Here is a 16,094-nt window from a genome sequence, read left to right as displayed (position 1 = left end):
AAAGTTGGCAAATCTTGTGCTTAGGCTGGGATGGGGAGTGGCTCCTGGTCAGGCTCCCTTTGCCCATCAGACGCCTTCCCACCCTCAATGTACTCCCCTTCTGTCGCAATGCCCTCCCCACACCCTGTCTTGTCCAGCCTTGCCCCCCCCCAAACCCGGTCTTCTTCGCTAATGTCTGTCAGCCTGGCCCTTGCCAGACCACAGGCGTACTTGAAAGTCTGGGCTCCATGACGTCTTGCCTTTGGGGCCAACTGCATTCCAAGCAGCAGTCACCACAAATAGTTCTGCTGTTAGGACAGGAAAGTTTCCATTCTGCGAGGGAAGACCTCCTCTTGGATGTGGGACAGAAGGTCTGCCTCAAGCCAAATAAAGGCTAAAAAAGTGTTAAATGGATGTGGGATGATTTGGCAACATGGAAGTGGGTTTGCCTGCAACCTTTATGGCAGGGTGGAAAATCCCCAATCCCCATATAATATTCAGCCTTAGGTGTTGACAAAACTAGAGCGCCAAAAGCTGGTGGCTTTGGCACAGAATAAAACCAAAATGACAGATCTGAAGGAAAATAATTCAGGCTGGTAGATGGGGTTGATGCACCCAACAAGATGAGTGCTCTGGTTTGAGGGAATTATAGGGAAAACATCTTATTATATTTGTTTAAGTCCAGAATCTTGGCTCACTGCCATCCTGTTTCTTCAATCTTCATCCATGAAATGGTTCATTTTTAAGAAATCCATTCGGTAATCATTTGGGTTGCTCAGGGGAGTATCAGTCTAAAGTAAGGAATTCTACTCTCTGAACTGAAAAGTCTCACAAAGGTTGATCTGCTAAGCAGAAAACCCCGAAATCTTCTCCAAGTGCAGTTGAATAACTCAAGATATTTGTGGGCATAACAATAATGGTTGCCATAAAAAATATCTGACCAATGCTTTTTTCATTCAAAATTATCTTGATTTTGATTTTACAAAAACATCAATAATATGAGAGAAAACAAAGTGCAAGGACATAGCGCATGTGGACATTTCACTATCTGAAGGACACATCACTGCAGATTGAGAACAGCTTTCAGACTGTTCGTAAAAACGTGCAAGATTTCTCAGAAAACCTACCCTTATGATTGCACAAAGGATAACAAAAATCTCAGTCACTTAGAATCATAAAATGCAGGACTGTTCATGCACCGAGTCTTGGTATTTTTTCTTCTATAAAGAGGCAAATTGTACTCTAGTCCTCACTCCCCATACCATTTAATATTCTTCCTTTTCAAGCAAAATAATTTATGGACCCCGTTTCAGCAGTGATTTGTGGCAGAGAATAAAATATTCCAACATCCAGTATTATAAGAAAATTTGTTCTAATCTTCTTTCAATTCATTGACCTCATGATAATCTTTCATAATCTTGAAGGCCTCCATCAAGTTATCCCTTATCTTGCAGTAATAAAAAAAATGCTTAAAATTCAGCAGACTCCCTTCAGACCTGTAACTCCCTTGGTAACATTTGAACAACTCTCTGGTGCCCCCTTTCAATGGCCAGGATTTTATGGTCTCCGTCACGCTGTGTCTCCCATCATAGGATGTGATGGACCATTTAAATTACCGGTTTACTTCGGAGGGACCATAATATCTCGTTGAACGGAAGGGGCTGCACAATCTTGGCTATTGTTTCTCCATGTTTACAAATCTACACCCTCTGGCCATAAGCCCTTGTCCAAACTTTGGTCATTTCCAGACTTGATGACTCCTCTGCTCTCCTGCATGGCAAGATCATCATCCTACATTCTTCTAAATTCAAATTAATTCTGCAGCACAAATCCTACTGTACACCAGACCTTGACTATTACCGTGTTCACGCAGATTAATATTGGCTTCACATCATCTACTGCCTCAAATTTAAAACTGACTGCCATATGTGCTACGTAATCCTTGATAATGGACTCCAGCAACTTCCCTCTGACTGACGTTAGGCACACTGCTCTATAATTCCCTGCTTTCTCTCTACCTCCCTTTTTGAATAGCGGGGCTACATTTGCTCCCCTCCAATCTGTAGGAACCACTCTAGAGTCCAAAGAATTTTGGAAAAGTCCAAAGATGTGGATTGGCCATGCTAAATTGCCCTTAGCGTCCAAAAAGGTTAGGTTCGATTACTGGGTTACAGATATAGGGTGGAGGTGTGGGCTGAAGTAGGGTGCTCTTTCCAAGGGCTAGTGCAGACTCGATAGACTGAATGGCCTCCTTCTGCACTGTAAATTCTATGATTCTGAGAAAATGACCACCAATGGATCTATTATATCTTGTCTTCCTCAGTTTAAAAAAATTAATTTTTTCCAATTATAGGACAATTTAGTGTGGCCAATCCAACTAACCTGCACATCTTTAGGTTGTGGGGGTGAAACCCACTCAGAAATGGGGACAATGTGCAAGCTCTACACAGACAGTGACCCAGGGCCGGGATTGAACCTGGGCCCTCAGCGCCGTAGGCAGCAGTGCTAACCACTGTGCCACCGTGCCACCCTAGATCTATTATCTCTGGGGTCACTTCCTTGAGGACTCTGTGATTAAGATTGTCAGGCTATGGAGATTTGTCCATCTTCAATCCCATTAATTTCCCCCAAACAATTTCTTTACTAATACGAGTTTCTTTCAGCTTCTCACTAAAACCTGTGTTTCTCAGAACTTCTGGTACATTATTGTACCAGAGTGAGTGCCTTTAAATTTGCTTACCTTTCAGCGGGAGCAGGGTTTGAGGTAATATCAGGTAAGCTCTTCTTTCTTTTTCTTTTTCTTGTTTTTTTTTAAATCTAGAGGTGATGTCAGGGAAGGCAGTACAATGCTCCTCCTGCAGAATGTTTGAGGTGAGGGACGCCGTCAGTGTCCCTGCTGATTTCATCTGTGGGAAGTGCACCCAACTCCAGCTCCTCAAAAACCGTGTTAGGGACCTGGAGCTTGAGCTGGATGAACTTCGGATCATTCGGGAGGCAGAGGGGGTCATAGATAGGAGCTTCAGGGAAGTAGTTACACCAAAGACTGGAGATAGGTGGGTAACTGTAAGAGGGAATGGGAAGAAGCAGTCAGTGCAGGGACCCCCTGCGGTCGTTCCCCTGAGTAACAAGTATACCGTTTTGGATACTTGTGGGGGGGACGACTTACCAGGGGTAAGCCATGGGGTACGGGCCTCTGGCACGGAGTCTGTCCCTGTTGCTCAGAAGGGAAGGGGGGAAAGGAGTAGAACATTAGTAATTGGGGACTCAATAGTCAGGGGCACAGATAGGAGATTTTGTGGGAGCGAGAGAGACTCACGTTTGGTATGTTGCCTCCCAGGTGCAAGGGTACGTGATGTCTCGGATCGTGTTTTCCGGGTCCTTAAGGGGGAGGGGGAGCAGCCCCAAGTCGTAGTCCACATTGGCACTAACGACATAGGTAGGAAAGGGGACAAGGATGTCAGGCAGGCCTTTAGGGAGCTAGGATGGAAGCTCAGAGCTAGAACAAACAGAGTTGTTATCTCTGGGTTGTTGCCCGTGCCACGTGATAGTGAGATGAGGAATAGGGAGAGAGAGCAATTAAACACGTGGCTACAGGGATGGTGCAGGCGGGAGGGATTCAGATTTCTGGATAACTGGGGCTCTTTCTGGGGAAGGTGGGACCTCTATAGACAGGATGGTCTACATCTGAACCTGAGGGGCACCAATATCCTGGGGGGAGATTTGTTAGTGCTCTTTGGGGGGGTTTAAACTAATTCAGCAGGGGCATGGGAACCTGGATTGTAGTTTTGGGGTACGGGAGATTGAGAGTATAGAGGTCAGGAGCACAGATTTGACTTCGCAGGAGGGTGCCAGTGTTCAGGTAGGTGGTTTGAAGTGTGTCTACTTCAATGCCAGGAGTATACGAAATAAGGTTGGGGAACTGGCAGCATGGATTGGTACCTGGGACTTCGATGTTGTGGCCATTTCAGAGACATGGATAGAGCAGGGACAGGAATGGTTGTTGCAGGTTCCGGGGTTTAGGTGTTTTAGTAAGCTCAGAGAAGGGGGCAAAAGAGGGGGAGGTGTGGCGCTGCTAGTCAAGGACAGTATTACGGTGGCGGAAAGGATGCTAGATGGGGACTCTTCTTCCGAGGTAATGTGGGCTGAGGTTAGAAACAGGAAAGGAGAGGTCACCCTGTTGGGAGTTTTCTATAGGCCACCTAATAGTTCTAGGGATGTAGAGGAAAGGATGGCGAAGATGATTCTGGAAAAGAGCGAAAGTAACAGGGTAGTTGTTATGGGAGACTTTAACTTTCCAAATATTGACTGGAAAAGATATAGTTCGAGTACATTAGATGGGTCATTCTTTGTACAATGTGTGCAGGAGGGTTTCCTGACACAATATGTTGACAGGCCAACAAGAGGCGAGGCCACATTGGATTTGGTTTTGGGTAATGAACCAGGCCAGGTGTTAGATCTGGAGGTAGGTGAGCACTTTGGAAACAGTGACCACAATTCGGTGACCTTTACGTTAGTGATGGAAAGGGATAAGTATACCCCGCAGGGCAAGAGTTATAGCTGGGGGAAGGGCAATTATGATGCCATTAGACATGACTTAGGATGTGTTGGTTGGAGAAGTAGGCTGCAAGGGTTGGGCACACTGGATATGTGGAGCTTGTTCAAGGAACAGCTATTGCATGTTCTTGATAAGTACGTACCAGTCAGGCAGGGAGGAAGGGGTCGAGCGAGGGAACCGTGGTTTACCAAAGAAGTGGAATCTCTTGTTAAGAGGAAGAAGGAGGCCTATGTGAAGATGAGGCATGAAGTTTCAGTTGGGGCGCTTGATAGTTACAAGGAAGCGAGGAAGGATCTAAAGAGAGAGCTGAGACGAGCAAGGAGGGGACATGAGAAGTCTTTGGCAGGTAGGATCAAGGAAAACCCAAAAGCTTTCTATAGGTATGTCAGGAATAAAAGAATGACTAGGGTAAGAGTAGGGCCAGTCAAGGACAGTGGTGGGAAGTTGTGTGTGGAGGCTGAGGAGATAAGCGAGATACTAAATGAATACTTTTCGTCAGTATTCACTCAAGAAAAAGATAATATTGTGGAGGAGAATGCTGAGACCCAGGCTATTAGAATAGATGGCATTGAGGTGCGTAGGGAAGAAGTGTTGGCAATTCTGGACAAGGTGAAAATAGATAAGTCCCCGGGGCCGGATGGGATTTATCCTAGGATTCTCTGGGAAGCCAGGGAAGAGATTGCTGAGCCTTTGGCTTTGATTTTTAGGTCATCATTGGCTACAGGAATAGTGCCAGAGGACTGGAGGATAGCAAATGTGGTCCCTTTGTTCAAGAAGGGGAGTAGAGATAACCCCGGTAACTATAGGCCGGTGAGCCTAACGTCTGTGGTGGGTAAAGTCTTGGAGAGGATTATAAAAGATACGATTTATAATCATCTAGATAGGAATAATATGATTAGGGACAGTCAGCATGGTTTTGTGAAGGGTAGGTCATGCCTCACAAACCTTATCGAGTTCTTTGAGGTGACTGAACAGGTAGACGAGGGTAGAGCAGTTGATGTGGTGTATATGGATTTCAGTAAAGCGTTTGATAAGGTTCCCCACGGTCGGCTATTGCAAAAAATACGAAGGCTGGGGATTGAGGGTGATTTAGAGATGTGGATCAGAAATTGGCTAGTTGAAAGAAGACAGAGAGTGGTAGTTGATGGGAAATGTTCAGAATGGAGTTCAGTTACGAGTGGCGTACCACAAGGATCTGTTCTGGGGCCGTTGCTGTTTGTCATTTTTATAAATGACCTAGAGGAGGGCGCAGAAGGATGGGTGAGTAAATTTGCAGACGACACTAAAGTCGGTGGAGTTGTAGACAGTGCGGAAGGATGTTGCAGGTTACAGAGGGACATAGATAAGCTGCAGAGCTGGGCTGAGAGGTGGCAAATGGAGTTTAATGTGGAGAAGTGTGAGGTGATTCACTTTGGAAAGAATAACAGAAATGTGGAATATTTGGCTAATGGTAAAATTCTTGGCAGTGTGGATGAGCAGAGGGATCTCGGTGTCCATGTACATAGATCCCTGAAAGTTGCCACCCAGGTTGATAGGGTTGTGAAGAAGGCCTATGGTGTGTTGGCTTTTATTGGTAGAGGGATTGAGTTCCGGAGCCATGAGGTCATGTTGCAGTTGTACAAAACTCTAGTACGGCCGCATTTGGAGTATTGCGTACAGTTCTGGTCGCCTCATTATAGGAAGGACGTGGAAGCTTTGGAACGGGTGCAGAGGAGATTTACCAGGATGTTGCCTGGTATGGAGGGAAAATCTTATGAGGAAAGGCTGATGGACTTGAGGTTGTTTTCGTTAGAGAGAAGAAGGTTAAGAGGTGACTTAATAGAGGCATACAAAATGATCAGAGGGTTAGATAGGGTGGACAGCGAGAGCCTTCTCCCGCGGATGGAGGTGGCTAGCACGAGGGGACATAGCCTTAAATTGAGGGGTAATAGATATAGGACAGAGGTCAGAGGTGGGTTTTTTACGCAAAGAGTGGTGAGGCCGTGGAATGCCCTACCTGCAACAGTAGTGAACTCGCCAACATTGAGGGCATTTAAAAATTTATTGGATAAGCATATGGATGATAAGGGCATAGTGTAGGTTAGATGGCCTTTAGATTTTTTTTCCATGTCGGTGCAACATCGAGGGCCGAAGGGCCTGTACTGCGCTGTATCGTTCTATTGAAAGAACAAAGAAGAACAAAGATAAATTACAGCACAGGATCAGGCCCTTCGGTCCTCAAAGCCTGCGCCGATCCAGATCCTCCATCTAAAACTGTCGCCTATTTTCTAAGGATCTGTATCCCTCTACTCCCTGCCAATTCATGTATCCGTCTAGATCAGGGGTGGGCAAACTTTTCCGTGCAAGGGCCACATTCAGAAATTCACAATTTTAAAGGGCCGCATAGTATATTAAGTAAAATAATTAATATTTTAAATAGCCAAAATAAAAGGTCTTTAAAGAAAAAAAAGCACATTTATTTGAAAAACAAAGTAACTCAGTAAGTAACAGAACAATGTCAATGAGAATGATGCATCTGACTGCAGTCATTTACCAGTTTGTTGAAATCAGGTGTCAAGTTGCTTGTGCTGTTCCTTAACACTGACAGAAGCACAGCCTGGCCGAGTCAACGATAAAAACGCGCGTAGTGGGGCGGATGAGTGGGGCTGCCTTATTGGTCGGTTTAGTTGGGTGTGCAACCAATAGGAGTCCAGGTTACAAACAATAATAAGGCTTATTGTTTGTAACCTGGACTCCTATTGGTCGCACACCCAACTAAACCGACCAATGAGACAGCCCCACTCATCCACCCCACTACGCGGGTTTCTATGCGGCCCGCCAATGAGGTGCCCGGAATCATAACCGGCATTTTTGAAAAGCCGTCGGGGAAAAGCCGCTGAAGTAAATGCGCTTATTGAATAAGCGCATTTACTTCAGCGGCTTTTCCACGGCGGCTTTTCAAAAATGCCGGTTATAATTCCGGGCACCTCATTGGCGGGCCGCATAAAAACCTTTGTCGGGCCGCATGCGGCCCGCGGGCCGTAGTTTGCCCACCCCTGGTCTAGATCCATTTTCAATGACACTACCGTACCCGCCTCGACCACCTTCGCCGGCAATGCGTTCCAGGCACCCACCACCCTCTGCGTAAAGAACGTTCCACGCATATCTCCCTTAAACTTTTCCTCTCTCACCTTGAACTCGTGACCCCTAGTAATTGAGTCCCCCACTCTGGGAAAAAGTTTCTTGCTATCCATCCTGTCTATACCTCCCATGATTTTGTAGACCTCAATGAGGTCCCTCCTCAACCTCCGTCCTTCGAATGAAAATAATCCTAATCTACTCAACCTCTCTTCATAGCTAGCGCCCTCCATACCAGGCAACATCCTGGTGAACCTCCTCTGCACCTTCTCCAAAGCATCCACATCCCTTTGGTAGTGTGGCGACCAGAACTGTACGCAGTATTCTAAATGTGGCCGAACCAAAGTCTTATACAACTGTAACATGACCTGCCAACTCTTGTACTCAATATCCCTTCCGATGAAGGAAACATGCCGTATGTCTTCTTGACCACTCTATTGACCTGTGCAGCCACCTTCAGGGTACAATGGACCTGAACACACAGATCTCTCTGTACATCAATTTTCTCCAGGGCTTTTTCATTTACCGTATAGTTCGCTCTTGAATTGTATCTTCCAAAATGCATCACCTCGCATTTGCCCGCATTGAACTCCATCTGCCATTTCTCCGCCCAACTCTCCAATCTATCTATATTCTACTGTATTTTCTGACAGTCCCCTTCACTATTTGCTGCTCCACCAATCTTAGTGTCATCTGCAAACTTGCTAATCATACCACCTAGTCCATGTATATGACATCTACAGCCCTTCCCTCATCAATCAACTTTGTCACTTCCTCAAAGAATTCTATTAAGTTGGTAAGACATGACCTTCCCTGCACAAAACTATGTGGCCTATCATTGATAAGCCAATTTTCTTCCAAATGGGAATAGATCCTATCCCTCAGTATCTTCTCCAGCAGCTTCCCTACCACTGACGTCAGACTCACCGGTCTATAATTACCTGGATTATCCCTGCTAGCCTTCTTAAACAAGGTGACAACATTTGCAATTCTCCAGTCCTCACCCTCACCCATGTTCAAGGATGCTGCAAAGATAACTGTTAAGGCCCAGCTATTTCCTCTTTCACTTCCCTCAGTAACCTGGGATAGATCCCACCCGGGCCTGGGGACTTGTACACCTTCATGCCTTTTAGAATACCCAACACATCCTCCCTCCTTATGCCGACTTGACCTAGAGTAATCAACATATATCCCCAACCTCAACATCCGTCATGTCCCTCTCCTCGGTGAATACCAATACAAAGTACTCATTAAGAATCTCTCCCATTTTCTCTAACTCCACGCATAACTTTCCTCCTTTGTCCTTGAGTGGGCAAATCCTTTCTCTAGTTACCCTCTTGCTCCTTATATATCAGTAAAAAGCATTAGTATTTTCCTTAACCCTGTTTGCTAAAGATATTTCATGACCCCTTTCAGCCCTCTTGATTCCTCGTTTTAATTGGTCCTACATTCCCGATATTCTTCCAAAGCTTCGTCTGTCTTTAGTTGCCTAGACCTTATGTATGCTTCCTTTTTCCTCTTAGCTAGTCTCATAATTTCACCTGTCATCCATGGTTCCCTAATCTTGCCATTTCTGTCTCTCATTTTCACAGGGATATGTCTGTCCTGCATTCCAATCAACCTCTCTTTAAAAGCCTCCCATATTTCAAATGTGGATTTACCTTCTAACAGCTGCTCCCAATCCACGCTCCCCAGCTCCTGCCGAATTTTGGTATAGTTGGCCTTCCCCCAATTTAGCACTCTTCCTTTAGGACCACTCTCGTCTTTGTCCATGAGTATTCTAAAGCTTATGGAATTGTGATCACTATTCCCAAAGTAATTCCTGACTGAAACTTCAACCACCTGGCCGGGCTCATTCCCCAACACCAGGTCCAGTATGGCACCTTCCAGAGTTGGACTATTTACATACTGCTCTAAAAAACTCTCCTGGATGCTCCTTACACATTCTGTTCCATCTAGACCTCTGGCACTAAGTGTATACCAGTCAATGTTGGGAAAAATAAAATCTCCTATCACCAACATCCTGTTGCTCCTACATCTTTCCATAATCTGTTTACATATTTTAGAACATAGAACATAGAACAGTACAGCACAGAATTTGTACCTCTATCTCACGTGACTTCCTTTGTGAAGACAGAAGCAAAGTCAAATTTAGTTCCTCAGCCATTTCTTTGTTCCCTGTTATGAAATCCCCCTTTACTGATTGTAAGAGGCCTACATTAATTTTTTTCTCTTTACATACCTGCAGAAACTTCCACAGCCACTTTTTATGTTCCCTGCTAGTTTACTTCCAAATTCTATTTTTCCTTCTTAATCAATCCTTTGGTTTGCCTTTGCTGAATTTTAAACTCTTCCCAATCCTCTGGTCTATTGCTTTTTCTTGCTAATTTATATGCCTGTTCTTTGAATCTAATACTATCTTCAATTTCCCTTGTAAACCATGGTTTGGTCACTATTGCGCAGGATGCCGAGCCTCTGACCTACTCTTGTTGTCTAGTTCAGCTTCCCCAGGATATTGATAGTGGGTGATTCAGTGATGGTAATGCCGTTGAATGTCGAGGAGTGATGGTTTGATTCTCTCTTGTTGAAGTTGGTCATTGCCTGGCACTTTTGTGGTGTGAATATTGCTCGTCACTTGTCAGCTCAAGCCTGGATATTGTCCAAGTCTTGCTGCAGTTTGGACATGAACTGCTTCAGTATATTATGAGTCACGAATGGTGAACATTGTGAATTCATCCACAAACATCCCCACTTCTGACTTTATGATGGAAGGGAGGTTCCTACAGTGATGTCTTGGAAAGAGATGATTGACCTCCAACTGTGACAATAACTTCCTTTGTGCCAGGCATGACTCCAACCATCGGAGAGTTTTTCCCTGATTCCCATCAACTCCAGTTTTGCTAGGGCTCCTTGATGCCATCATATGCTGCCTTAATGCCACAGTCAGTCACTCTCACCTCAAATCTGGAATTCAAATCTTTTGTCCATGTTTGAACCAAAGTTGTAATGAGGTTAGGAGTAGAGTGTCATGGTCGGAATCCAAATTGAGCATCGGTGAGCAGGTTATTTCTCAGCAAGTGTCACTTGATACCACTGTTGATGACCCCTTCCATCACTTTACTGATGATCTAGAGTAGACTGAGTGGGTGATAATTGGCTGGGCTGGATTTTGCTTGTTCTCAGTAGGACACACTTAGACAATTTTCCACATGCCTGGGTAAATGAGTGTATTGTAGTTTTACTGGAACAGCTTGGCGAGGGCTGTGAGAAGTTTAAGAGCAGAAATCTTCAAAACTATTGCTGGAATATTGTCAGGGGCCCATAGATTTTGCAGTATTCAACGCTTTCAACCATTTCTTGATTTCATGCAGAGTGAATGGAATTGACTGAAGATTGGCATCCATAACATGGGGGACTTTCAGAAGGTGCCGAGAGGGATCATCCATATGGTACCCCTGGCCAAAGATAGCTGCAAGTGCTTTATCCTTCTCTTTTGCACTGGTATGCTGGGCACCCCAATCACTGAGGATGGGGACATTTGTAGAGCCTCCTCCTCTAATGAGTTGTTTAATTGTTCACTATCATTAATGACTGGGTGTGGATAGACAAAGGAGCTTAGATCTGATATGTTGGCTGTGGATTGACTTAACTCTGACTATGACTTGCGGTTTATGCTGTTTGGCACACAAGTATTCCTGTGTTGTGGCCTCATTAAGTCATTAACTGCTCTCGGCGTGCCCTCCTGGACTATTCATTGGCCAGTGTTGTGGTGATGGTAAATTGAGGGTTATGCCAGGCCATGAGTTTGCAGATTGTACAGATTTAGATCATAGAATTTACAGTGCAGGAGCCATTCGGCCCATCAAGTCTGCTCCAGCCCTTGGAAAGAGCACCATACCTAAGCCCACACCTCCACCCTATCTACAGCATGTTGTAAATGGTGCATACTGTGGGAAATGCATGCCAGTCGTGCAAGGAGTGAATGTTAAGGTGGTGGAAAGTGTGCTGCTCGGTCCTTGATAGTGTCAGCGTCTTGTGTGTTGGAGCTGCATTCATCCAAACAAGTGAACAACATTCCACCACACTCCTGCCTTTTAGATGATGGACAGGTTTTGGAATTCAGGATGGCATGGTTTGGTTTCATATTAAGGAGTTGCAAATGCTATTGAATACTGTGCCATCATCGGTGAGCATCTCCACGTCCTTATTTGGAAGGAAAGCAATTGAAAAAGCAGCTGAAAATAGCTGGATGTAGGACATGCCACTGAGAAACCTCTGATGCAATGTCCTGAGGCCTTCAACAATTACAACCATCCTCCTTTGTGCTAGATGCAACTCCAACCAGTGGGGGTTTTTCCCAAATTCCCATTGGTATCAATTTTGCTATGGCTCCTTGATGCCACCCTGAGACAATTGTTACCTTGATATCAAGTGCAGTCACTTTGAATTCTTTTGCCACTGTTTTGGCCAAGGATTTTATGAGATCTGGAACTGAGTGACCCTGAGGAGTCTACCAGATTGAGCATTGGCCAATACTTTATTGCTGAATAGGTGTCACCTGACAACACCGTGAACTACACCTCATGGAACTTTGTGAATGACTGAGCAGACTAAAGGGATAATTGGTCAGATTGGATTTGTTCTGCTTTTTGTCAACAGGACGTGCCTGGGTAGTTTTCCCACATTATTGGGTAGATGTCCATATTTCAGCTCCCAGCTTGGTTAGAAGCACAAATAGTTCTGGAACACAAGCCTTCAGTACTAGTTCTGGGATGATGTCAGGACCGAACATCTAGCGTGTTCATCATAAAAATCACAGAATCCCAATATTGCAAAAGGAGGCCATTCAGTTCATTGAATCTGCACTGACCCTCTGAAAGAGCACTACACCCAAAGCCCACTATCCCACCCTAAACCAATAACCCCCTTAACGTAACCGTTAGATACTAAGGTACAATTTAGCATGGCCAATCCACCTAACCTGCACATCTTTGAACCGTGGGAGGAAACCGGAGCACCCGGAGGAAACCCATGCAGACACAGAGAGAAAGTGCAAACTCCACACAGAGTCACCGAGGCTGGAATTGAACCCAGATCTCTGGTGCTGTGACTAAGCAGTGCTAATCACTATGTCAGAATGTCACCACAAGCCGCACAATAACCCCCCACTTATCCCCCAATTCTCCATTTATTTAATAAAAGTATCTCTAGCATGAGCATTTCTATAAATGTACATACACATATTTTGCATGCATTTATACACACATACACATCCACATATTTTTCGACTAATCTTCTGTCCATGAACTTTCTTTCTTGGGATGTATGGATACTGTGAGGCAGCAGTGCTAATCACTGTGCTGCCTTTTTTTCATTCCGGTTTTTGTTCGCTAGTTTGTTTAGTTTCTATTTCTTCCATTTATACCTTCCCTTTGCATTCAGACCGTGCTATCCAGCCATTAACACCTCAAATAGACATAGCTTTTGTTTCTTTACTTTACCTATAGTCACTCCCTTTTCCTTTGTACCATGAAACCTTTGTCACTGCTATGCCCTTTTAAAGACCTTTTGTTTTATTCCTCCTTCTTTATCCCTCCTTATTTCTATTATTCTGCAGTTTTGATGAAGGGTCATGGGCCCGATCTAACCGCAGCATTGAACCCGACTCGGGACACAGCCGGGAAATCCCGCGAGATGCCTCGAGATCGAACGGAATCTCATGCTACGCAGTGGCCTGAATCCCGCCCACAATGGACGAAACCTACATTTGCATATTAAAATGTGCAGTAAGGCATACTTGACTATGCATCGGCGGAGCTCCCCAAGGCACTGGATCTATCCTCTGCGCCTTGGAGATCCCGAGTGAGCGCCGGTTAACACTGGTCTCCACAATTGTAGACCAGGCATACTGGCATTTGGGGTGGTCTTCCAGGCTGGCAATGCCACGGTTCCTGGGTGGCATTTTGTCCACATTGGGGATCGGGCCCGGGGTGCCCCTGGCCTTTTGACGTGGGGTGTGTGGAACCCGATGACCCTCTTATAGGTGAGCCGGGGCATTGGGGGTGGTCTGGCAGCTATGGTGTTGGTAGGGTCGGGGGGGGGGGGGGGGGGGGGGGGGGGGGGGTGGTGGTGGTCTAGAGATCGGGGCACCATTTAAAAATAGTATCCTAATCTCTTCCTGCACTGGCGAGTGGAGGTCATTAGTGCAGAAAATGGCTACATACCCTCAACACGGACTGTTTCATTCTGTTAAATTGCACCTATTAACTTTGTCTTCATCGATTCTGCCTGGCCTGCTGAGTATTTATGACATTTTCTGTTTTTATTTACATTTTTCAGATTCTGCTGTATTTTGTTATTTTCGGCTGGAGTTATCCTGTAATCTTTCATTCACTGGCAAGTAGATGCACTGATCTTGGATCAGGTTATTGCCACATTGGAAGAAGTCAGAACTTCACTTCAAAATAAATGAGGTGCTCAGAATTGAGTTTTATCCAGAGGACCCAACAGCTGACGGCATCATAATATCAGATGGCTAATCCATCACAACCAACTCTTATGCTGAATGCTTGCTGAATTGCTAATGAGATGATGCAACCTTTCTCCCATTTCAATACGATTCATCACTTCCACACTGTGAAATATTATATTCTGTCCCATTTTAAGATCTGCATTTTAGAACATTCATTACGATAATTGTCCAATAAAGAAAAAAAACTTGCATTTATTTGGCACCTTTCATGGCTTCAGGACATAACAACATTTGAAATGTAGTCATTTGTAATGTATGGAAACACTAATTTTCACACTAGATCCAAGATCAGTGGTCAGACACTGGAAGAACTTACTGCCTCTTCCTAAATTGGGATAATTTATGGGGCAATTGGGCCTCAGTTCAATATTTTATTAAAAGTTTACACCTTCTGAAAACTGCATGGAAATGTCAGCCTAAACTATCTGCTTGAACCCTTAGTCTTGTAGCTCAATGAGAGGAGGGCTGGCACATTGCTGCCAAATAAACTGTATTAAAATGTGCAAGTGTCAGTGTCTCTAATAGTTTTCTTTTTTATTTTCAATTCAATTCAATGTTCATTTTCCAACTTGGCATTCGCCTCCCAAATCCTCAGAAGGCTATGATAATCCACCCCCACCCTGCCAACATAGAAAAAGCATAGAGTAAATCTATTCACGGAAGACTCTTCCTTTGATTGAGAAGACATGTCTGACTGGTCTCATTGAGTATGTACTACTGTAGTGAGGTTTGTCTGTATTTAATTACATCAGCTTCAATTCATTTGACAACATATACACAGTGGTTTTCTGCAAGCTATTGCTGTGCACTTGTACAGGCAGCTGACCTTTGGCTTTTTATCCTCATAACAGAAAATCCAGCGGAAAAATGGAATTTATTTAGGTCATGCTGGAGAGATTTGATGCTTACCTTGGGCTATGGTTTGTCAGATGTGATAAGGATTTCCGTTTTCACCCATAAATTAATACTGCTTCATTAGCAACTGCCTAAGGAAACATTTTTTTTGGTACTGTAATTTTACTAGAAGATTAATCAGATGTGATCTGGCCTAAACCCATCACCTGATTTATCTGGGTGACAATTAATTCCAGGTCAAAATGTATTTTTTGTTGTTGTTGAGATTTATGTTGAGAGACAGTCGCCATCAGAAACTGTCTTCGTTCACCTTGCAGAAGTAAATTAAAACTATAACCTTTGACCAGTATTCTGCTAAACTAAGCTTGTGCTGAATGTTTTTATAAAACTTCATGGACCTTAACCAATTTTGGTAAATGATCTATCCCACCCACCAAATAAACAACCCAAAATATTCCCAATGTTTAACATGAAATTTTATCTAATTAAAGCTGCAAAAAAACAAGTTGTGAAGCACTTGTCTGTGCCATTATTCTCAGCTGTAAAATATTCTGCTCTGTTATGATAGGAGGAAGTTGAAAAAAACCAAAAGCATCATAATAACCATTTAATAAGATAATTCCGTGTGCCAAAAGCACATTCAGCTGGTTGACAACCCGTGCACATAATCTGCTGGTGGAGTGGGGATAAGAGAACAAAGGGAAGAACAATATTGGAAAAAAAAGCTGCAAAACAAGATGGCTGGAGAAGTATGTGCTGGTTTATCTACAATTTTTACTGCAGAGGAGGAATGCTTTGTGAAAAGTAGCTTGGTAGCACCCCCCACAGACTGAGCTGGCTGGGTCCTAATACGAAATGAGAAAGGAATAATCTAGTTGTGCGCGAGCGACCATAATATGAGAGAATTTTTCATCAAGATAGAGAGTGATGTGGTTGATTTGAGACAAGAGGCCTGAATCTAAATAAAGCAAACTACAATGGTTTGAGACGAGAGTTGGTTATGATGGATTGGGGAACGTTACTAAAAGGGATAATGGTGGATAAGCAATGGCAAAC

General features: G+C 44.2%; 1 protein-coding gene and 1 long non-coding RNA gene across 29 annotated transcripts in view; one reads left to right on the top strand and one right to left on the bottom strand.

The window, feature by feature from the left end:
* Positions 1–16,094, bottom strand: part of adgrl3.1 (adhesion G protein-coupled receptor L3.1) — a 1,080,538-nt gene that overhangs the window by 465,687 nt on the left and 598,757 nt on the right. The gene's annotated exons all lie outside the window — the stretch shown is intronic.
* On the top strand, positions 13,640–14,686 carry LOC119970180. The gene is made up of 2 exons (XR_005461556.1): positions 13,640–13,694; positions 13,991–14,686. It is a non-coding gene; the product is annotated as an uncharacterized LOC119970180 (long non-coding RNA).

The sequence above is a fragment of the Scyliorhinus canicula genome, chromosome 8, assembly GCF_902713615.1.
Source record: "Scyliorhinus canicula chromosome 8, sScyCan1.1, whole genome shotgun sequence".
Classification (NCBI taxonomy): Eukaryota; Metazoa; Chordata; class Chondrichthyes; order Carcharhiniformes; family Scyliorhinidae; genus Scyliorhinus; species Scyliorhinus canicula.
The sequence above is the reverse complement of the archived record's forward strand: the minus strand, read 5'-3'. Positions and strand labels throughout refer to the sequence as shown.